This window comes from Dama dama, chromosome 20, assembly GCF_033118175.1.
Source record: "Dama dama isolate Ldn47 chromosome 20, ASM3311817v1, whole genome shotgun sequence".
Classification (NCBI taxonomy): domain Eukaryota; kingdom Metazoa; phylum Chordata; class Mammalia; order Artiodactyla; family Cervidae; genus Dama; species Dama dama.
The window spans coordinates 61727663-61734646 of NC_083700.1; the positions used below are offsets into that span (position 1 = coordinate 61727663).

A 6984-nucleotide genomic window follows, 5' to 3' on the forward strand; every position below is an offset into this window, starting at 1 on the left:
GACGAATTTAGCAGTGAGGGACACAGCCTTCAAATGGTTTTAGGTCACTTTTAACTCCTCTGAATGTTTACATCAATACATAGCCCATAACCATCATACCCTGTTCTCTTCCTGCCCGTCCCCCCCCCCTCCTTTTTTTCAAGGTAAGAATATCAACCAAGAAATAGAGAAATAAAATCTGAAAGAAATGTCTCACAGGCTAAGAACTCACTCAGCAAGAGATGATGGAAGGGTAAGCTCAAATTTAAATTAATTCTCAACCTTTCCTGTACCAATGGTCTATGTCTCACTTAGCTAATCCAGGCAAAATTGATATTTTAAAATAACTTCAAAGATAGGTTCTCAGACTTTCTGCCTGCCAGCAGATAGGGGTTCTGGATATATAGGACAGTCCATCTGCTTGATACTTCAAATAAGATTTTAAAAGTATGCTGGTATCATGGAATGGCATCAGGTTTTTTTTTTTTCCTTCGTTACTAGAGAAATGTATAACTGGCTTAGTAGCTACTGACTCCATGTTCTCCACATCCTGCCACTTGGTTATGTGGTAATCTTGTTCAGATTTTTGTTTATATTACATATTTGATATTCAAAGGTCAAATGAACACAGTCTTTAAATTAGGTTTCTATGAGTTCCATGCATAATAGTTAATCTTCCTTCATGGGAGGGGTGGGGTTAGGAATAGTAGGAGACTGTTCAAGCTATTTGGAATAAATGGAGAAAACTAAAGGCAGAAATGCCTCCTGGTATAGACCTGTTCTTGCTCGTTTCTCCTGAAGGAAACAATACTTTCTGACTCAAGGACAGACAGAGTCTCATCGTTTAAAGTTGCATTTTCACTTCATTTGTGATCTTTATCTGCTTTTGGAATGCACTGGTATATTTCAACCGGGGAAATTTTCTTTCTTCTTTCATATGTGCCTATGGAAAGAAAGACAAGGAAAAGGGCTTCTTTTCACTACCCAGGAGATTCTGAAGAAAGATGATAAGACAGAGGAAGATATTTTTTCTGAAGGGAACAGTTGTTTGCATGAAAACTTTAATTGTTACCAGAACTTCAATGGAGTTGCAAGAAAAGGTAGTTAGATAAAGCCTCAGGTTAATTTCCATCATTACTAAGCACTTTACACCAGTGAAAAATTCCAAACGTATAAAGAGATGTCAGTCTTGTTCTTTAGACAGGGAGGACAGAACAGGTGTTGGAGGAGGGGGTGGGGATAGTGCTTCAAAGGCTGTCAGTAGACCAGTCAATTATAGATCTTAGTTCTTAACTCCTTGAGGTAAAGGACTAATGTTCTGCAAAAGTAACAATTTCTGTCATGTATTAAATGAAAATACTTTAAAAAATATATTTCTGTTATAATGATAATACAGACAGGAGTGAAGTGACGTGAAGAGTTGAAAAATCAGAATCAGATACTTGAACCAAGACTACAAATGGACAAATAGTAAGGTTTTTGATATGAGTTGGAAGATTGTTCTTATTGAATTTAGTAATCTGAGCTAATTAGTCAGGAAGGTATTATTGTGTGATGTGTCAACACTGGTATCAAAGTAAATGGGTTCAAAGCTCAGTTCTACTACAACTTTGTGGCCTTGGCTAAGTTCTTTAACTTCTCTAAACCTCAGTGTTTCTATCTAGGAAATGGGTATGATGGTTCCATTGACCTCATAGTGTTGTACAGACTAAATTAAGACAGAAGAGATAATTAGCATCTGCTGAGTTTTCACTTAATATTACCTTTAATTCATACACAGCAATGAGTTTCATGATTTAGAAAATAAATATGGTAGGATACAATAGTTCCTGAGAAAATTTTTCATGTCTACAGATGATATAAGTGTTGAATGTCTGCTGATGAAACACATCGTTTTCCCTCAGGCAGGGTTGCAAGTTTCTTTGGCCCCACTAAACGCTTCTGAAGTTACAGAGAACTTATTAACACTCACTATAGCATCCTTTTAAGATGATAATTTATCTTTTTAACTGTACTCAGTAAAACCAGCAGAAAAGAGCCAGGTGGGAATAACAACATGGTGTTATATACAGCTACAAGGTTTACTAGTTCTATGCATTCTGCTGCAAGGCATACTAAAATGGAAAAAAAAATGTAACTTATCTTGAACAGTTGCTTGAATGAGTTACTAGAGGAATGGCAAGTTTACAGATGAAGCAAAAGAAACCCAGGGGAATTGAAAGCTGTGACCATTTTATTTAGGATGCACAGTAAAACCTAACTTAAGGCATACATGTTAGGTCTTTGGAGAGTTTCCTGGGAGGTTTGCAAACAAATGTGAAAGTCTCTAAAATACATGCTTTTGAAATAACTCTGTGAAATGATGGTTTGAAACTCCATGGGGGGAATGCCATCATACCTATCAAATACTAGTAATTTGGTTGAAAAGAGAATGCCTCATTGTTTGCATTTTCTCTGTCCCCAAAAGCTCTCCCTGACCACTTTTTATATCTATCCTCAGCTTGACTGCTGAAGAGTATTACATGGCGTTCCTTTGTTCTGAAAGGGCATCCTTCAGTTTCACACTAGTTTCAAGTTCAAACAACCAGGCAATCCCACACACCTTTCCATCTGTTAAGGTTTTCAAGTGTCGGTTGCCTCTCTCAAAGTCATTTTAAATATGAAAGAATCACCCTCTACCATTAGTCGCAGATCCTTTATTTCCTCCCTGGTAATATTGAAGATGTGAATGGAATCCTCCAGTGACAGTGTCTGGGAAGACGATATTCATGGGGAACAACATGATTTGAATAGATAAATTCAATTAGTCCTTCTTGGGAAGCCTCAGTTTACTTTATCATTGTGTATTTCAAAGAGTTTTAAAGAAATTCTAATTACTGTGTAAGAAATAAGTCATATTCCTCTTTTCTCACTGTGTAGGGCTTTTATTACCCACTGCTATAAAACATATATCTTTTTCTTCCTGTTGCTATCCTAGCAGAGTAACCTGCATACCAATAGGATCACTAAAATGCCACGAAGCAGAACATATTTATCTGTTAAATTCTATGTACAGTAACCTAACAAATGCCAAAGACAGAAAGATTGCCCTCTGCACAGTAATACTTGTGTAGATGTCTTCTTTATGCTAACAATGACAAGGCTTCATGCCTTGTACTGTACTCAAAAATCAGAATGCATTTTTAAAATAGAAGACTCTGTACCAAAAAGAAAAAAGAACTGCACATTTTTGGCACTGAGATATTTTATGTGGATAATAAATTTTTTTCCCTCGAACTCCACTAACTACAAGCACCTACCTAGAAGATGAAAACTAAGATTTATTTCATCAGAACTATTCAGTATACCAGAGGATCATTTTTTCTTCTTTTCAGGACTGTCAACTTTGTTTACTATTTATGTTCAATTCTACACTATACAAGAGATTAAATAGTCTTGTCATTGCCACATGTCATACCTTGCCAGAAAAATAAGGTAATAAATGTAAAATAATATTAATAAGGCCTGCTTTCAAAGACTTATTGGCTTTATTTGAAATCTAAATTATAACTGGAATATTATATTTGTACTAATCAGAAGGAGATTTCTACAAAGAAATTTAGTATGTTTTAAAATTGAAATGACTAAGAAATGATTAAAATATCATTACAAGCAACTTCAAGGAAACACATATGAAGTAATATAAGCCGAGGAACTGCCTTCATAAATCAGTATGTATATTGTCAAGTCTTGCTAGCCTCTTACATGCATTTTTAATCCAAACATAACCATTTGGCTATTGAAATCAGTCTTAAAAATTGATATCAAACAGTGCCATACAAACGTAAGCTTATTTTTAGCCTTGTTACATTAAACTTTTTTATAATGCAATTTCAATCTCAAAACAATAAATAATAGCATGTATAATGACAGTAATGAATCCTAACTAATTGTAATACTTCTGCATAGCATAGTAACAATTTATAAATTGTGAAAAATAAATCTATTTGACAGGCCTGTTAGCAATAAGGCCTTCAGTTTCCTGCTTTGCAGTAGAATGAAGTAAAATCTATCCTTTTCTTGCTCTTGTTAAAAACATTTCAACAGTTAGTTCTTTTTCACAGAAAATGCTGCAGGAATGTTCCAGGTTTAAAAAAAAAAAAAAAAATAGCACGGTTGAATTGTACACTCGGCTATTATTGGCCAAAATACATGATAAGTTAAAACATACTAAGAGATTATTTTTTAAGAGGGAAAACTTAATAGAGATTTGTATTTCTATATTAGAGAGTGGACACTATCCTCTTTATTGCATTGTAAAACTGAAGCTGGTTGCAGGGAAAATAAACATTACAATTACTCAGCACTTAAACAATTGTACCTATACAGTTAAGTAACAAAAGCGTGAGGCACCTGGAATCACAGCATTTGTGCCTAATGCCAGCAACAATATAAAGCATTCAAGTGACATTTGATAATGAGCAGACAGTGGAGGCATTACACACGTCTTTAGAAGAATCAGACTTCCTACCTTGAAAAGACAGATGGAGGTAAGTTCCTTTATAAAAAAAAGTTGTAAGTAAAGCCAGGCAGCAGTTGCAGTAAATTGAGTCCTTTCAGTCACTGTGTACATACAGCAGTTCTGCAATAAGGGGAAAAATATAATGGGAGGAGCGGCCGTGAACGAGTGACCTCCTCAAGCGGAGTCCTCTCTGTGAACCAGGCATTGAAAGGCACTGCTCCTGATTTGCATGGATTATCTCCACTTGAACAGATACCGAGCAGATACACTTAAATTGAGCTGGCACAATGGCAAAAAGATGGAAGAGTGAATGAATGAGGGGCAGTGCAAGAGAGGGAGAGAGAAAGAGAAACAGACACGCGATCGGAGAGCGTGGATAAGCTGGTTCTTGCAGAACTGTGTCTCAGAAGAGCTACAGCTCCCTCTTCATGTCACAGTTGTAAGATAAGAAATGTTGTCATTAAGAACTGGTTAATCATAGGGAAAAAATTTACTCAGATTAGCTGATGCTCCATCTGATCCGATTGCTGTGAACATTTTATGACTCTTTCTTTTTTATCATCAGGATTTTAGATACTGAAAATCTTTTGATTAGTAGACAGGTAAACAAATTTGGATAAAACTCTGAGTTTTGAATAAGATCAGAGCTTTGACTTGACTGCAAAAATATGTCAGTAAAGAAACCTAGATTTGTTAAACAGAATATTTATTTTGAAAGAAAATTAATCCTTGTTAACTTTTAAAGAACTAGTAGTATATACTGCAATATAAAAAGAAAATGACATTTAAATATTTATTAAAGATTAATTATCTGAAAGGATCCAAATGTATAACTAAAAAGGGGATTTTTAAAATTTCTTAAGGTTGCTATTTTTTTTCCTTCATAATGTCTCTTGATGGCATTTCAAAACAGAAGAAATCCCTTTTTCTATAGATGTATCTTAAAATACACAATTGCTACTTGATTTCTCATTTAGCATTTGCAGAGTTTTATATATTCATATTCTCATTTTGAAAAGAGAGAGAGGAGAAGGGGCATATGATTGTAACTCTTGTCACTTGTAACTCAATAAATCTGTGGCAGATCTCAGAAGAAAAGAATACCCTCATTTAGCAAGTTAACATGAAGACTGCTTTCTCTTTGTGTAAAGATAATATACCCAAACAGTGAGGCAATTAGGTCAAATTCAAAGGAAAAATCAGTCAAACCAGCTGGTTGACTGAATTGATCATAGCCGTGGGGAAGCCAGTATTAACTTGGTGTGAACCAAATGACATGGGTTAAATGTATTTCAACAAATGACATTAAAACTTGGCAAACACATGTGAGTCATATTTGCAGAAAGTAGTAACGAGGCCAGTAAGATTTTTGCTTGCTGTTGGGATCCCACATCTTTCCTGTCGATAAAAATTTAAACACAGGATACTTACAGGAACTTCGATTTGATGGATGGAAGTGATACTTTAAAAGAAATCTCCAGGAATATGCCATCATATGTTTCTGTGAGATTTAGTGAAGATCTGGAATTTCTGAAGTGTGCAGACTTAGTGACTATAACTGTGTTTAGGAAACAATTGCTTAGAAGTAAAAGGATGAAGACAATAGTTATTTTACGATTCTGACATCCAACAGTCTGTTTGCTCTCTGAGTGGATGACGAGTGCTCAGGTTTTTTTAATATCAGTTTGGACACAGTTTGTACACATGTCAGAGTTGGAATGTTATTGAGAGTTGGAATGTTATTGAGGTCTTAATGGTACTTTTCAGACTGTAAACCCTTTGGAGTCAGGGACCATGAAGCATCCTTTAAACTGGTTCCTCAAGCATTTTGAAAGTGTGCTTTGCATATTTCAGATATTTCTAACTGTCTGTAGAAACTATATTGGAAATAATGGTAAAGCACTTATATTCTCTATAGCGGTTGTTTTCTGTAAAAAATAGATTCAGAAATTATAATCTTTTTTGTAATCACATGAAATAAAAGGAGTGAAATAAATTTAATTTAAATGTCTTGTCACATATAGGATCATAATAATTATAGCAGCAGTGCTGGATTGTATATTGACACATGAGCTTAATTAGGGACCTTCTTCATGATACCAGGGGGTACCTTCCAGAAGGTAAAAAGATATGTTTAGGATTTGACTAACAATTTTCTGAGCACCAGTGCTGACTAAGACAATTATCAGCTTTGTGACTGTGGGCAAATTACTTGGGGATAATAAAACAACATTTATTATGTGGTTAGTGTAAGGAATAAAGGAACAGGCTTAGCATAGCATCTGGGTAAACACTTAATCAGTGTAACCTATTGTTACTATTATTATAAATCTGTTTCCATTGAACTTGATTGCCTCTTTCTGAACTGGGAAGTGTTATTGCAGGGTCTATTGGATGTAGAGAAGATGGACTTCTTTGTTCTTGAATTTTTCTGGCCATTGTATGAGGAGGGCTTCTTCCTGGTCCCTGACAACCAGAAGGGCTGGTGCTTCTACCTTTTTATA

At 35.1% G+C, this 6984-nt stretch overlaps 1 long non-coding RNA gene across 1 annotated transcript in view; it reads right to left on the reverse strand.

The window, feature by feature from the left end:
* LOC133041148 (uncharacterized) overlaps window positions 1-4763 on the reverse strand; it is a 98661-nt gene extending 93898 nt beyond the window's left edge. The window contains exon 1 of the long non-coding RNA XR_009689173.1: window positions 4490-4763. This is a non-coding gene — a long non-coding RNA (uncharacterized LOC133041148). The remainder of the gene's footprint in view (window positions 1-4489) is intronic.
* Window positions 4764-6984: the final 2221 nt, after the last annotated feature.